Source organism: Calidris pugnax, unplaced genomic scaffold, assembly GCF_001431845.1.
Source record: "Calidris pugnax isolate Ruff unplaced genomic scaffold, ASM143184v1 scaffold38, whole genome shotgun sequence".
Lineage (NCBI taxonomy): Eukaryota > Metazoa > Chordata > Aves > Charadriiformes > Scolopacidae > Calidris > Calidris pugnax.
Window position 1 is genome coordinate 17,084,705 of NW_015090995.1, and position 17,249 is coordinate 17,101,953.

The 17,249-nt window shown below is 36.5% G+C and overlaps 1 long non-coding RNA gene across 3 annotated transcripts in view; it reads left to right on the forward strand.

Annotated features, from left to right (window-relative positions):
- Positions 1-5,354: 5,354 nt before the first annotated feature.
- LOC106895538 overlaps positions 5,355-17,249 on the forward strand; it is a 43,918-nt gene continuing 32,023 nt past the window's right edge. For 2 of the 3 annotated variants that reach the window (XR_001413437.1, XR_001413439.1), the window contains exon 1: positions 5,355-5,960. This is a non-coding gene — a long non-coding RNA (uncharacterized LOC106895538). The remainder of the gene's footprint in view (positions 5,961-17,249) is intronic. The other variant, XR_001413438.1, reaches the window with a different exon arrangement.

A 17,249-nucleotide genomic window follows, 5' to 3' on the forward strand; every position in this document is an offset into this window, starting at 1 on the left:
GCTTGGAATGTTACATTTCTAAATGGCATGTGAATTAAAATACAGTAACTCTCCAGAGTGAAACAAGATATGTAGTTAAGAGTACCCTCTAACAGATGGAGAGGAGCTTTACTGACATTGTACTGTATCTTCACAAGACAGCCCACAGGAAACATCACTTTTGAACATAGCCATTTTGAGAGTGAACCCTGCTGATAAACACAGAGCAGATATAATTATATGCACTAGTAACACTCCATAGTAGCAATAGGGATTTGACTTAATGGTGCTTAGAGAGTCAGATGAGTGTGCTGTTGATGCCTTGGGTACCAAGAAAAGAATAATCAGCATTTAACTGGGCTCATAAAATTCAGTCTTAGCTAGGACTTTTCTATTCTAGGGAAAAAGAAAAGGGAATGAAGACAGATTTAATGACATTAATTAATGTTTATTTTTCCGTTCCTAATATGATAGGTAATTTAGGTAACTTAAGTATTTTTATAGTGTGACACAGATTTTTAAAATAACTGAGAAATCTGATTTCATATCTTGCAGTAAGAGGGAATTAATAGAACTAAGACTAAAAAGATTTTTCAGGGTCCATGAGTATATATTCAGATACAGGTCCACAAATATAATTAACCTTGAGATAAGCAAGAATTCTCTGCCTTTAAAAATATAACTCTAAAGACAAAGAAACTGTATTTATAACGACAAAAAGTTTCTAATTTTAGAATTCTTGCTATAAGGACACCTTTTAAGAAAAATGTAGCATTCCTTAAAACCAGAGGCAAGAATATTATCATTATAACGTATGGGTCCTACATGGGGATCTGCATTCCATAGTCACATTTACTTTGTAGTAAAACCCCACAGTCTCAATGAACGTAGGGGAATACGTAATTAAAAAGTCATATTATTAACTGTGTTAATTAAATACGGTATGAATAACTGAAGGAAAAAAAAGTGTAGGTGGTGGAAAGGGGGGTTTTTTGCTGGTCCTATAAAAAGGTGGAGTACATTAAACACTGTTATTGTGTGCCATGCATCACATCTGTACTCTCAGGCACTATTCAATCTATTTGGAAGAAAATAAAGTTTTACAGGACAGCTTCCACTGCAGATGGGAAAGCAAGGAACATACTCAGTAGTATCACTCTTAGACAGGACGTTTCTAGTGTTATTACATTCTTTTGAAATTAAATACATTTGGAAAGGTAAGATTTTGTCTAAAACTGAGAAGTTAATTTACACAGAAACATCCTATCAAGAAAATTCTAGGTTCCTTTTATTTGTACTCAAGTTTTTCACTTACGAGTCCAGAATAATGATGGTATAGATTAGGCATCAGTAAGTTACTACAGACCAAAGCTGGAAAGATGTGATTTAACAGAATGTTAATTGAGCACCCGGAATGCAAAATAAGAGGTACCTAGAGAACAAAGTAAAATATTGTTATCTTAAGAAGTAATAGCTGAAGACCCCCTGACAGCAGAGAGCTCACAGCCATTCTAGATCTAGGGAAGCGAAGGGCACACTATATCCATTTTCACAGTATTTCCATCACAGACTATGACAATACATCATACAAATCTCTGTGGCAAAATACTAACATACATTTTATCTAAAAGGAGCATGAAATGAAATGCAAAGGTTTCAGGTTATGTAAAAGAAAACTTGCAGTACTGTGTTGAATGATACTCAGAAGCATAAGTACATCGTATTAAAATGAGTCATCTGCCAGGTGCAACATGTGTACTGCAACTGCATTTTCATTATACTGGATTTTCAAATGTAAACTCATTACAAAACAAACAGCCTCTCAAACAAGGTAGCTCCATCAACAGAAGTAACACTGATGCAAGTTACCGGCTTGAGAATACAATTTGTTTTATGACACCGATGTGAATAGGTCATGGAAGCGCTAAACACTTTAATACCATCCTGGGTGTAGGATGTGATCCTTACTAAGCAGGAAAAGCAAATTTCAGCTTAAGTGGTAAATCTTCGGCTATAAGGATACTAGCAGGGATGAAAAATGGGAGGTTTTTTAATTGTTATTACTATTATATTCAGCATATTCTGGGTTCTCTCTGTGTCCTCAGAATGTTAGCTATGATAAATACTGTATTTTGTGATGATCCCAAAATCAAAGTTTCCCCATACACTTTCCACTAAAGACCAAGTTAGTGTCACAATTGTTAAGATTAAGGACATAATTTTTTCTGGAAAAAAGCAATGGAGACAGAAGCTTTGAAGGTGCTATACAACTGCTGACGTTAGAAAGCACTGATATTCTCCAAGCACCTTTTTACTTTTTATGATCAGTGCAAATATTGTCCCTCAACTCTAACAAAAGTTTCAGATCATCACAGCATTTACAGATTTGCACTTTGAAAAGCAATTTTTCCAGTTAAACAGCAGAGAAGTTAAAAAAATAATTTGTTCATAAATGAATATATTGTTTTACCAAGATTAAAATAGAAATAAGAGAAGCTGGAGATCCGACTAACTCTGGAAGCAATCAAAACCAAGCAGTAGCCAATCCAGGGCAAAAAGTGCAGCATGTATATTTCAAATTGCTTATATTTTGTATGTTATCAGGAGGACTCAGAGACCTAGCCTGTTTGTACAGACCTAGCCTGACATGCATTCACAAATTCATAAGTCCTCTTGAAATTTGGTTCTGAGACTGGCAGACACACACCAAAAAAAAAAAAAAAAGATTTCCTGACAGATTTAACAGTATTTACGTGTTTGTCTGAATCAAGTTCAGGAATCTCACTTTCTGTGATCTGATGCCTTTTCTGAGGGCTTGCAACTTGATGATCAGCATATGATCTTCCTTCCTAGTCCAGGATACTACTCATTATTACTAAAAGCTAGCATTAACTTTAGGGAAGCATGAGCGAAGACAATTTCTTTCTCATTTAGTTATAGAAAGAGCTGTTGATTTATGTCTTCAGAATCCAATTATAAAACTGTATATGGTTACTGTGACTAAACTGGTATTATGGAGTGCCTAGTTTACTCTCCCACCATCTTACACTAGAAAGCTGGCTTTTATCGGTCTACTCAAATTACAAAGAATTTGCAAACCATTCTTGAGGTAGTGGTATGTCCTCAGAAAACAAGTATATCCTTAGGAAAGCTAGCCATGTGGCAGCCTGTGATCATTGCTTATGTTCTGTTAATAGAAGTGCAAACATGTGTGACTGCCAAAGAAAAAAAAAAAGGAAAAAAAGAAAAGGAGCTGAGAGGGATATACGTTTCTACATGAAGATTAATAAGTGTTCATTTTGGATATACAAGCATGAATTCAGGCCTACTTTAAATTATCTTCAAAGCACGTCATCCTCCTTTACTCTGCATGTAATTTCAAATTTCTCTGTCTAGTAGCAAGCATGATATGCTACCATTCAAAACAAGCCATTAATCTGTTTTTGCTACTGCTGGTTAGTCAAGCAATCAAATTCAAAGTTCAAATTCAGTAGCACTCTACTTCAAAACGAGATCTACGGCCTGAACAATTTTTAGTCAATAACTGCTGCAGTTTGAATGTTCTGTTCCTAGCCATATTTCTGTGGCATACTTCTGATTTATTTTTTTTTAAAGGTCTAACTCAAGCATGCTTTTTTCTACAGTTAACTTTTGGATAATTTCTGGATGGCAACAACTCACAAGCAGTTAGCAGCCTCTTTTTACCATCTCTGCAGCTAGATGGGATTTGGTAAAATATGAATAGTACCTACTAAATATGGGCTTGGAATTTTGTGTGTACACACGTATGTGTACATGTGTGCACTCTCACGCTTCAAATGGGAAGGAAAAAGAGCGACTTAAATACCATTCAATTTTACAAGGCGAACAAAAACGCTTCACAAAGAATATATGAAAAACTAGACAGTTTCTTCAATGCAATCTTACACAATGAGATATGATAATAGCAAGTGCAATTCTCAACACTTCCTCAACTGGGGGACACAAAGATGCATTATGGATATTTGCCATGATGAAAGACACAATATTTCTGCAAGTAGAGTCAATACCTTCCAATACCACAAGACCAAGGAACACATTTCTAGTCCCAACATTTTATTTAAGTGCTATTTCAATGCACCAAGAATTACAACTAACACAGTGCAATCTAGAATGTCTGAAAAAGAGACACATTTGGGTTTGAAGTTAAGAGTTTACTTCTCTCAAACTCCAACCTAACAGAACATAAGAATGAATTATAAACCTAGTCTCAAAAATAGTAATGAAGGAGCACTTGCTCAGGATTAGCATCGGTGCTGACAGTCGTGCGAGCACTTGTCCCTGTAAGCAGCAGCACTCCTAGAAAGTTTGTCATGCACAGAATTCAGCGGGGCAGCTATGCGCTTTGCACTCTTAAAGTCTTAGGAAAGGAAGACTGACGTTACTTGTGTTTGGGAAAAGCTGGAAACCAGAGAATTTACCTCACACCCTGGGAAAAAAGCCTCATGTTTAGATGTTTCTTATTAAGGTAGCAAAAGCGTGTATTGCTCTGTGGAAAGTGTTAAACTAACAGTATAGAAAGGTACAGTGGACAGGACGCTTTGGAGGTGATGAAACATCCTGAACAAAATTAGAAAGAACAAAAATCTCCTACAAAAAAAAAAAAAAAGTTACTTAATGCAAAATTGTAGCTATTGTACCTTTTTTTTAGCTGACTTCATCACACAAACTACAAACAAAGCAGCTTTTTTAACCCATTCCTCCCAGAACTTCTTAAACCAGCAAGGACCTGGGAGGCGTCTGTTCTCTCCCTCAACCACCACACCATCCCTTCAAGCCACAAGACAAAAGTGCACCTTGGTCACCACCATAGACCCAGCAGAGCACACCACCACCTCACCTACCCCAGCTCTGCAATTAACAAACCCCAACCAAGCCACACCCACACTGCTCAGTTATTTACCTTGCAAAAGAAACACCTTCTCCAACATCTAGACAAGGTATTCACGTACAATTTACTACTCTCAAGATACGTGCAAACACTTGAAAGTATCTCTGAAAACCAAGATTACTGGGTACTTGACCTCCCCTCACAGACACCGAAGCAAGGCCGGCAGCCTACAACGCTCCCCACCTCCGGCACTCACATTTGTGACTAACCCACAAACATCGCCCCGGATTACCAGGGCGGGGGGGGATGCCTTCCTTTCGGGTGCACTTCAAATAAAAACAGCTCAGCGATAAACCTACCCCTACAATGACCTTCGAGGCTGAAGCCTCAGCGCCGCTCTCCCGCCGGGCCGCCCCGGCTCTCCACAGGCACGCGCCCACGCCTCGCGCCGCTCCGGAGGCTTCCCGCCCCGCGCATGCGCAGTGCCCACCCGCTGACAGGCGGCACGGCCCGGCCCGGCCCGGCGCTGCCTCGAGATGGCGGCCGAGCCTGAGGGGCCGAGTGCGCCCCCCCTCCCCCCTCCGTCTTCCCTCAGGTACGGGAAGGAGGTTTTAGGGGGGGCTCAGCATCGGATAATTCAGTCTGTGGTTACAGCAGGATTGTTTTTGTTAATTGGCTGAACTACTTGGGAGCGAAAGGTTCGCATACAGTAATCAAGCAAAAATTAGAGGCTTTTCTGTGAATTTAGTTGTCACCAAGATACAGGCAGTTTTGTAGTGTTCAGATTTCAGTCATTTTCATGTTACGTTTACTGTGAGACGTGTACAGCACTTTCCAAACCAGGAGCCGTTTCCTGTCAGTAACACCACGAGTGCTTCGCTCCATCTTCACTGAAGCTGGGCCTGTCTTCCCACTTGCGCTCTTCTGACAGCCTCATGCACTTGGAAGCAGTAATAAGTGGTAAATTTTTCATCGTTAGGACAAGAAGCTTATACTGAGTGGACAACAACTTCTCACATGGCCACATGTTGGGGTAAATGCTGGAGGAGGCAGTGCCAGAGGTGGCTGTGCAAAGCGGAACCGCGGCATCTCTCAAAACTGCTGGAATTGAGTGAGTATTTTCTTACCTTAATTCTGGTAACTTGGGCTGAGGCACACGCCTGCTCTTGTTGGGATGTACTTGTCCACACATCATCAAACATAGTAACTAAACATAAGTATTATGCTTATACCTTGAAATGTTGTAACTGGTAATTAGAAACAATCTATTCTTTGTTGACATTTTTTGTTACAAGTGAGTGAATGGAAGTTGGAGGTATGCCTAGGACAGCAGTAAGAAGGACAGCTATTGTCCTGTTAGCAAGGTTGTTTAATTTCATGCATGGGATTGAAAGAGGAAAAGAGATTTTTGTCAGGAAAACTTCTTCAGTCTTTTTAAATATACTCTTCTTTAAAAACTGAAAAAAATTCTTTTTTGTTAGCAAAATAGTGAAAGAAAACTTGAAGGTCTCTCATGAAATATTTTCTCCATGTAGTACACCAATGGAAATAGTAAGTAGCTTTGTGATAGTTTTTTAGGATTGTTTCCTAGATAAAATATAAATTTACCTAGCTAATACAGGTAACGTTGCAGTATAAGAAAAAACATCTCATTGAACTGACAGTTTATTTAGGGTCAGACAAAAGGTGCCTAGGACGACCAGAAGTTCTTCTATATTCTTTTTATACTTTGATGTTTCTTGTTGAATAAGGATTTTTTAAAATATCAGAAACATTTAATGAATAAAAGGAAATGTCCATACACAAATGAACCAGCTGTTCTCTCCACCTGGTTAAAAAAATTGACCAAAGTGCAACCAGTCACAACTTCTCTCAGAATTTTTCTGACCAATACCATCCATACACGCTACTAACCTCAGGAGAGGTCCCAATATTAGTTACAGCTTAAGGGAGACTGGCTGTACTAGAGCTACAGAGCATTGCGAACAAATTAGAACAGAAAGCAAAATTCATACTCTCTGAGAGAATATGGTCTCTGCTTCTCGTAGGAGCAGTCTACAAAAAATACTGACTAAAATAATCTGAAAAGAAGTTTCTAAAGCAGAGTTTACAGGTTTTTACACAATTGTCATATAAAGCTATCAAGGAATGCTTTCAGAATAATTACACCATGAAAATTGAGCATGCGAGTTTTAAGACTTGAACATAAAGGGCATCAAAGCATTCTAAAGACAAACTAGGGCTACAAATTAAATCTAGCGAAAAAGCAGCAGACTGGTTATGCGTGAGCTGAGGTTAATGTCAGCCTATAAACCAATAAAGAGGATCTGAGGTAAGTGCCAGAATAGCTTTCAAGCATATTTTCCCTTGTCTGGTTTTGACTAATACAATAGGACTACCAATAGGCCAATGGAAAATTTATCTAGTTTATTGATAATGTCTTAAAGTGTCTAAGTACCTTAAAGTTCACAATACACACAGTGTTTACAGCAGAAGCTTAATGAAGCTTTAATTTCAAATTAAAGTTGAAACATAGTCATTTTCAAGCAAGATGGGTGTGGGATACCTCCCAAGTCTGTGCTGTAATGATGCTTTTGCCTCAGGCAAATGACCTAGACAATTACTGAAAAGGGGTATTAGCAAGAGCAAACTGAATTGAAGAAGTACAGATGATTGGAGTGTAAAACCGAGGGAATTTTCATGTCTTAGAATACCTTACCAGGTTCATGTATAGGAGTTCATTTAGGTGAATTGCTTGTCAGAAGACAGATAAGATCAAAGTGTTGGAAGTCAGATGGCAAGCACAGGTGGTGTGATTTAGGATCGTGTGAGAAGATAATCTAATAAAATTATAAGGAGAAAGGTATGTATAAGTCATGTGATACTACATTAAGAACCTAATTGGGAAAATGCATTCTTTTCCCCAGCTCCCCTATACTCTTTGTACAGTGTTGCAGCTGAAAAATCCAACAGGAGTGAGAAAAAGTTATCCATTCCACTCTAAATAAAAAAGTAATTTTTGTCGCACAATATATGGGATGGAGGCTACAGTGTAAGATGTGCCTTATGGAATTTAAAGCATAAAAAAGCAAGTGTGAACATAATAGACTACCATTAGGAAATTATATGAAAGCACTTTGTTATAGTTCAAACTATGTTTTAGGCACTTAATGAAGTAGGGAGGCTGAGCACTAACTCTGGGGATGCTTGAAGTGTGATACTGTAAGGATATTAAAATGTTTATGCTGCAAAGGTATAAGATTGTTACATAACTAACAGGATTGTAACTAATAATATCCAGTAACACCATTTAGTTAGGTGGAGTATATTCTACTTTGTCTTGCTTTTTCAATAAATCCTATTTTAATCTCCTTGAATAAATACAGACTAACCTAACTGTACACTTTCACGAAAATATGATGATTGCTTTATGGTAAAAGGCACAGGGCAAGTTTCTCTGTACAATTCATTGTCACTCAGGACTTGCAGCATCCTTTCTCTTCCAAGCTGCAGTCCTTGGCAGAAATAATGTTTTACTCTATTGTTTAAAATGCCATAGGGATGACAGTAAAGAGAACTATGTGCTGAAGTGGAGGCAGTTCTTTAATACTGATGATGGAAAGTAATATATATATATATACACACACATATCCACACAACTCATTCTACTTAAACTGAAATAAATTGGGCAGGGAAGGAAAGTGATTTCACAACTGCTCTTCAGTATGCTACTGAATTCCTTTTCTCTCTGTTGAACTAAATACAAAATTCAAGACAGATTTTCCTTAACGTTCAATAATTTCTATGAGTATAGATTTGGAAGTTTGGAGTGTTAGAAGAGTCAAGGTTTGGATTTGTCTTATCTATGAGTGATGGAAGGCTTACAGAAATATGAATTTAATCTAGATTTGTCATCTCAGTTCACGTGACTGAATGCAACTTTACTGCTGTCATCCAAAAAGTTATGTAATGTTTCAACTTCAGTAGAAACCAACAGTATTTATAGAATAAACACAATATATAACAGTAACCACCAATTTCTGAGAACATAGTGCAAAATATACTTTCAGCAGTTGCATAGAATAATAGGTTATTAGCAGATTTATAATAAAAATATTTTATTGGAATTAATAATTAAAATAATGCTCTAAGGAATTTTTTTTTTAAAAGATGATTCTTCTTAGAAGCTTTTCCTTAAGGAAGGGGAGGGTACTTTTAAGGATACAGATGACATTTGGTTTATTTTATTATTAGGCACAAGCTCTTTAACCTAAGTCATTTCAGATGTTAAATTACCTTGTAAAAGCCAAAGGGCTCTTCTGAAGTACTTTCTTCTATGCACATTATGGTTTCAGTACGACGGAGTTAAAGAACCTGTATTTTGTAATGTAATTGAAAAACACTCATTTTTATCCTAGTCAGATGATGGGAAAAATCTAGATTATTCTATATTTTTCTAAGCTGAATGTGTTCAGGACAGCTGACAGGCATTCAAGATATGAATGAGTCTAACAGTAATTATTCTACCTTTTGAACTAATGGTTCCATTAAATAGTCACAGAAGCTCTTTACAGGGCAGAGGGAGTGAGAAGAAACACCGGTGCAGACTTAAGCTCAGTGGCTATAACAAAAAACATGTTTTAAGTAAACTTGTCTGATAAAGCTGACAAGAAAAGCCTCAAAGCAATAGTTTTGCTGATGGAACTGAAAGGTAATGAAAATAAAAATTAGAAATAAAGATTTTCCTACTCACTTTGCTAAAATAGTGCAAGAGAGAGAAAAGCAGTAAAATAGCTTCTTTAATGAAAGCACTCCATCAAAGGATATTCTTAGGGTATGACTCCATGTGTTTGTTAGATACAGGTATAGAAACTTAAATATGTTGAAACTGTTTTAAAAATGAAGTACATACTATTCATAGTATTTCTTTTTCATGCTATGCTTTATCACTGGCTCCTTTTGTTACTTTCAGTAGCTAAAGAAAATGCTGCTAGTTGTGAACTATAATTACATTTTTCATTCAGACACTCTAGACATACCTTTAAAGATAAAATTTATAACTAAAGAAGACGTGTATGGGACTTCTGGTTTGTTCTTCTTCCTACATGATATTATATTATACTTATATCTCTCTATATCTGAATATGCTCATCTTGTGTCATTTCAAGGACAGATTAAAAGGCCAGAAATAATTGTAATTTTTCTTTAAAGCAGAACTAGGTGGGGGTTTTGTCATCCAAATAACTTCGCTGTTGCCAATGGAAATATTGCTTACTGTACTTCTTGGTAGACTGTTTATATTTGACACGTGGTCATTTAGTTAATTGCTTTGTCAAAAGAGCTTGAGATCGGATAACAGGATATGTCCAAACTCGGCAGTGGTAAACTTCTCCCTAATCCCTGCAGACTTTTTAAGCTCTGAAGCACGACTCCTATCTTTTTCTAATCTAGTTCTCTCATCTTTTCTGAGAGGTATTTGATCACATTAATATTTGTGATGTCTAACACGTTCTACTGGAATGCTTCTCCAACTTGTGTTTCTTGTTTGTCCGCAGGAAAAAAAAAAAAAAAAGGTAAAATGTTCCAGATAATGAAAATCAAGAGTAAACAGTTCAGGATAAGACAATGAAGCAACCAAATGGGCTTCATTAGCAACTAAATCTTGTGGGGAGTTTTAAAACATGGAATTCATGTTTTAGTGCTATCCTTCTATAGAAGATCCATAGAAAACTGGCACATCTAATACCTAGGACAAATCAAGATGAAAGGTATAAGAATTAACAGAATACTCTAATTTTCCAGGTAGGATTTTCTGTACAGTGCAAGCTGACATTAGCTGAACATCTGATAAATTGCAAAGTCAAAATTATGTTATTTTGTTCCAAGGACATCCTCAGGTCATGTAGTTCCTTTTTACAAAATAAGTAAAAGGTACCATTTCCAGAAATATGGCGTAAATATTCCAACTATCTGTTTAGATTTCATCTTGTCATAGAGCTCCTTCAACACAGTTCCTTGATTTTAAAAAATGAAATCACCTAACATAAGAGAGCTGGTGATATTTCTCTCTTCTCAGTTGTTGTCTTAAGAGATTGTTACAGCTATGTTCAGGGACTTTTTTAATTCCACTAAATCACAAGCTTCCATGCACAGTGTTCTTGTGATTTGTTTTTGTACATCTTAAATCTTTTTGAAGTTTTGTTTTCCAAGGCTATTACCACAGACAGCTAGTGGGGGAGCAGTTTTTATCAACCACTGAGGTAGCTATAAGTGGAAAAAAAAATGCAGTGACTGTTTCTGTCTCTGTTTTTGAGGTTCTTCAGCATTTTTGAGAAATTTCAGAAATAATAGTGTGATATAGGTTGTGTTTCTGGTTTTAATGATTACTGGTTAATGATCATTACTTCCTATGCACAGACCAGAACATACTTCAGAAAAGGCAGCAGCCCTCACTATTGCTTGTCCTCAATAAAGCTGGCACGCACCTACAAGGATTATGGTGGAAATAAGAGTTTCCAACACTTTCAAACATAAGAAAATATTCCAGTCCCTTTTTCAATGTTATTTGACTGCAAGCGAAGAAAATGGCAGGCTGAGGGAGTGACAATTATGAAAATCTCTAACCTGATTTTGACAAATGTGCATAGAATAGAGTTCACTTACTTTTGGAAGACTAAAAAAAAAAAAAAAAAAAAGAGGTGTCTTAAGGGCCCATATCTGTGTGGGTAAGATAACTGTTATAATAACACGTAGTTATACACATCAGCCTTCAGGAGCATTCCATTGCACTGTCTACAGTACGCTTAGTATAACAGGCAGCTTATTGCTTTTACATAGTAAGTGTTTCAGTTTATTGTTGGTTGCTCAATGTTATCTCTGCATTTGCGAGAATCACGTTTGAAGTCAGATATCACAACATGACAAAGTATTGAAAGACTGGTTGGGTTTTTTGTTGCATTATTTTTTTTTTTATAATCAACGTTCCTGTTACATGAGATGTCATATTGAATTTGGTTTTGCCCTGAGGTGACTGGATAGGATTCTGAAAGGGTTTTCATAGCCTGGATTTTAGGAGATAGAGGTGTTGCTAGAAGCAACTCCCTAAAGAAGGAATACATGCAGTACATTTATTAAAAATAACTGGTATTTAAGTTAGTTAACTGTCAGTACACCTGATGACTTCTTCTGTATTGTTCTTTGTACTCAGAATCTGCAGTCTGCTGTATGCTGCTTTGGTTGAAGATTTTTCTAATAAAATCCTTCTATGCGGGTATGTGCTGTTGGTGAGAAGTTTCTGTTAGATGTGGGAGTGGGAGGTTGCAAAACTCTCCTGTACAAAAGTAACAGGGAGAACAGTATGGTCATAAAAATAGAAGTATTTTGGACCAGTATTTTGTTGCAGAGAAAATATCACAGAGAACTAACTGAAAGAGGGTCTAATCTGCTGATTGATCATCACATTGAATTTTCTTTTGTTTGGGTTTTTCCATAGTGTTACTTAAGGTTTTTTTCAGATACCTTTGGAAATGAGATACCATTGCCCTATGCATTAAATGACATTTTGAAAGTCCTTCAGTCCTCAGAAATTACTTCAGGACATAGTGTGCAATGAGGACAATAATGGAATACTTCAGAGCGGAAGGGACCTCTGAAAGTAGCCTAGTGAAACCCTCTGCTCAAAGCAGGGTTACCATCAAAGCTAAACCAGATTCCTCAGGGCTGCTTCCAGTCAAGTTTCAAGTATCTCCAATGATGGAGATTCCATGAGCTCTTCAACTAGGTGTTGTCAGTTGACTTGTTGCCAATTATTTTCTCATAACTAGTAAAAATGTTCATTGCTGCAGTTCCTGTCCACTGGCTCTTCACCTATTATCTTTTCTCACCTCTGAGAAAAGTCTGTCTGTGTCTTTTCTGTAACTGCCATTCACCAATGGAAGGCTGACACTACCTTCTTTCACCAGCTCTTCTTTTCTCCGGGCAAAACACACCCAACCCTTCCAGCCTCTCTTCTTACCTCCTGTGCTTCAGGCCCTCCACTGAACTCGCTCCAGTTGTGTCAGTCTCTGGTCGTGAAGAGGTCTAAATCTCGAGTGAGTACTCTAGAGCAGGCTTACACAGGCTGAATAGAGAGGGAAGAAATTCAGTCTTGTACGTAGCAACAAACTGATACTAAATGGCAATAGAATACATACAGTATCTAGGGCACTGGCTACATCCAGTGCTCTCTCTTGATCTAGCCAGTATTAAAGCATGAAAACACAGAATATCGAACTTCACGTGAGTTTGTGCTTATGCTTCCAAAATCATTTCTGTTCCTTAAATGATCTAAACATGTACATGAATGGTAGCTCTTGTTTCTTCCCTCATCTTATGTGCTGGCTGTAAAATGATGGGCAATTACAAGGCAACCAAGGACCTGTGTTAATTTTTTTCTTTTGGTACCTGTGTATGTAAGTGGACCATGAAAACAGAAGATAAAGCCCTATGTGCCTATGAATGGTATGATTGTTTATTTTAGTTGCAGTGAATAAAATTAATCTTGATGGCTTTCCTTGACTCTATAAAGAGTGGCTACTTTGAGTGATAGTTCAGTATCAGTGGAAAAAACGTGCTTTCAGTTTTATCAAAAAAGAAATTAATTTGGGATGCAAACACAGTTTCTAATTCAGCATTATAAATGATCCTATTTACACAGAGAAATACAACAGATTTTTTTGTTCTTAATGTTATTTAGATTGAAAGGTATTTCTAATGCATCATTTGTTCTATTGTTCTGCACCATGGCAGGCTTGATGTAATTATTCCTCTTTCCTTTAATAGGTAGCTTAGTAGAAATAGGAATTGCTTCCTTTCCTCAAAGTGTCTCTGACTTCAAGGTATGTAATGCTGATATGCTCTAAGAAAGATACTGTCAGAACCTAGCTCATTCCAAGGAAGTAGTCTCATTTTCTGTTTTGAACTCTTCTAACTTGTCCTGCCCCACCACTGATAATGACCTACTCCTGTTAACTTAATAAGCAGTAATAATTAAGTGATTTGGTAATAAGAGCATAAATAATATTTTCACCAATTTACCAGTGGAGGTCACTATCCCTGCCTTTAAGATCTGTGTAAGTCTTCGGTGGATTCAGCCATGTTCTTTGTGAGTGACTTGTACCACACATTTTCTTTTTATATGTTTTTTGCCATTTAACTTTTGTGAGGTTTAATCACTGTAAGCAGACTCATTTGACTTTTATGATGCAAATAGTAAGCATATGAAATGTGTTGCTTTGGTCATCTTTGCAAGCTGTGCAAGGCTTAGAGCCATAAATCTTTTAGTTTCTGTGTCAGATTCTACCATGATCACAATGGCTTGAGATTTTGAGAAAAGATGAAGTATAGCATATGTCTTTAGAATTAGTCTGCTCACTCTGTCATGGGCCTGAGCCTTGGCAGGAAGATGCTATGGGATACAGGTTACTTTCCTGATTTATGTATGTCTCCTGATTTGGTATGCTAGAATACGGCTGTCTCTGTGGTAATATGTTCTTTAATGCTTCATTGAAGCTGTTCTTAGAGAAATGAAAATGCATGTATTTGACATGCTTGTGTAGTCGGTTGGTCGATCAAAATAGATTTTTGTCTCACTCATCTTTTCATGGACATCATTATCTATTACTTAAAATTATTCCGAGAACAATGTCTGAAGCTTCTTTCCTAAACTTATTTGAATATGGCTGTATAATCTACACAGAGCAGTGTCCTTTTGGACATGTGATAAAAAATTAATAGGACGTCAGATTTTTTTAACACTTGGCTCCAGCTGCTGGATTTCTTCCTGTATTAAAATCACTGAAAATCTCTTTTCAGTTCTGTTCAGAAGGCAAATTATCTATGAAGGGTAGATAAAGTAAAACTGGCAGATCTAGTATTTCTTGATGAGATGTGTGAGTATTAAAATATGCAGTTCTCTGAGGCAACATATAAAACATGCATAATCTATTATAATGAGATTCCAGAAAGTACCGTTCACAAAAGCTGAAAAGCTTGGAAGTGATATGAAGGAATGTGCAGTGCAGGCCTGGCTTCAGATGGAACTCTGACTTCTGTGAAATTAGTGTGGGAGTTATCAGTGTAGTCCAGAATAAAATATACCTATTACTGTTGACATTATTTGTGTTACAGTGTGCGAACGTTGTCCTTTTTTTTTTTTTTTATTAAAAAAAAAAAAAACAAACTTGTGCTCTGTTTTACTAAATATCACAGATATACATGGTAAAATCACTGCAGTAGAGATAGTCCCTCTTCCTGTGTTTTTCTTTCCAGTACTATGTGATAGAAGGTAGGAGAGGGAAGAATTTTTTCATTATCAGTATTTTGGAAGAGAAAGGCTGAAAGGTGTTAACAAAAGTTGTCTGGCTTTAGGCAGATAGGACAATGAATCATTCTTTAAATCTCTGTTTTCACAATATAAAAGTAGTATAGTTCCATATCCTGCACACTTTAAAATTTTGAATAAAATAGAATGATATTATAAGAGGAATAATTATTTAGCTCAGAACTGCACTATCCTTTTCACTAATGATTTATTTTCAAAATATTTGAAATTATTACATGATGATAAACAGTACCTTGTTGTTGCCTCACAGTTACCAACATAGTGTGAGTGTTCTGTTAATTAATCCATCTTTTCTAATAGTCTGAATCTCTAAGAAACCTTTAAATAGTACTTAGGACAAGATGTTACATGCTGTGAACATAGAATTTCACATGCAAATTAAACAGATAGTAGGACATAATTATGTCAGACAGTCCAGCAGTAAAAGTTATGGCCCTGAATAAACCAAAAATTCAAGAATGCAAATTAGAGATTTGCTAAACGGGACACCTAAGGCAGCTGATGACAGGTAAATGAAGAGAGACGTGTTTGAAATATGACTTGTATCTTGAATAGGGAGGGCCTTCAGTTTGTGATCAGTATCACTGTGTAGCTGGACTCCTAAGCCCCAAATGCCTCTCTGGGCGTACATATTTCAGTCTTCCATTTAGACACACAATTAAAAACCACCTTCTTAGAAATACAAATTGGAAGGGTCACTGACCAAAGCAGAAAGGTCTCTGCTTTTTTGGTTATCATGTAATGGTACATTACACACCTAGGAAATCCAGGAGATTCAAAGTCTGTTGCAACCATCATGCAAACGGTAGGTTTAAGCAGGTAATAGGCACAAACAAGAATTATAATCTCCCATTGACATCAGGAGAGAAAGACACTTGGCATGTTGCATACTTATGATGTAGTTCCAATAGATATGAATTGACATTCACCAGGAATAGGCTGGCAAAAGGTGTTCTTCTGGTTTTGTTGTGGTTTCCTAGTTCTTAGATAGATATTTTACTTATCACAAAGGGGGAGAAGAAATGGTTCTAATTGGAAAACATGAGTGTGAGCCCACAGTAGTTGTTATCATGCCTCAAACACTTATCTATTAACAACGTAATATTTTGAACTGAGTGTTATAGCTAATGTATGATCTAGTTATTTTTAGAAGAGATTTGCGAGTTAGATTGATTTCATGTTATTTGTTGTTCTAAGTACTTCTTTATTAAATTATATGGTACTAACTGGGATTAAAGTTTGTCAAACCATACATGGAGCTCACGCTTGCCCCCAGATAAACATACTGCTAAGGTTTTTGAGTAACGTTCAGAAATATCTCAATAGGCAGTCATGTTTCAGAGGAGAGGAAACAGTATGTGGAACTTTACTTTCCATTGCCATTTATTTAATTTTAGGTAGCATCTAAGAAACAAATAAAAAGAATTATGAAGGATTCTTCTTCGGCATGCAGTATCACAAGATATGCTAAAACACTTAGACTTGTATAACTCGGAGACTGAATAGACACAGCTTATATACTTACCAATATTTTGTAGGTGCCATTTATTAATATTAGTAATAAAACTAAGAACAAATTTCTTATATATTTGTCTTCCTTGTTTATAATATAGTTGTGGAAAGTGAAAGGTGCAGGGTTTGGGTGTGCTGATTATTATTTTTTGTCATTTCAGAAATTCTTAATTTTATTTCATGTATATGCATATATTTACTGTTGTAGCAAATCTGGCTAGAGATTTGTCATTTTGTTGGGTTTTTTTAAGTGGGCATAAAGGCATTTGTAGCATTCTTAAGAAAAGCATACCTGTGAAATCTACAAATATTCTGCCTATAAAAACAAAACATATTACATTTTGTCAAATCTTTATATCTGTCCATTAATACAAATTTGGGTTGAATAAGAAACTAGATACATAGTTCTATTTGAATTGCTGAGTTTCTCTGCTAGTGAAGCAGTAACTTCACTGTCGATAAGTGCTAGTTGTACTGTTCAAGGAACTAGGTTCTCGGTGGATACAC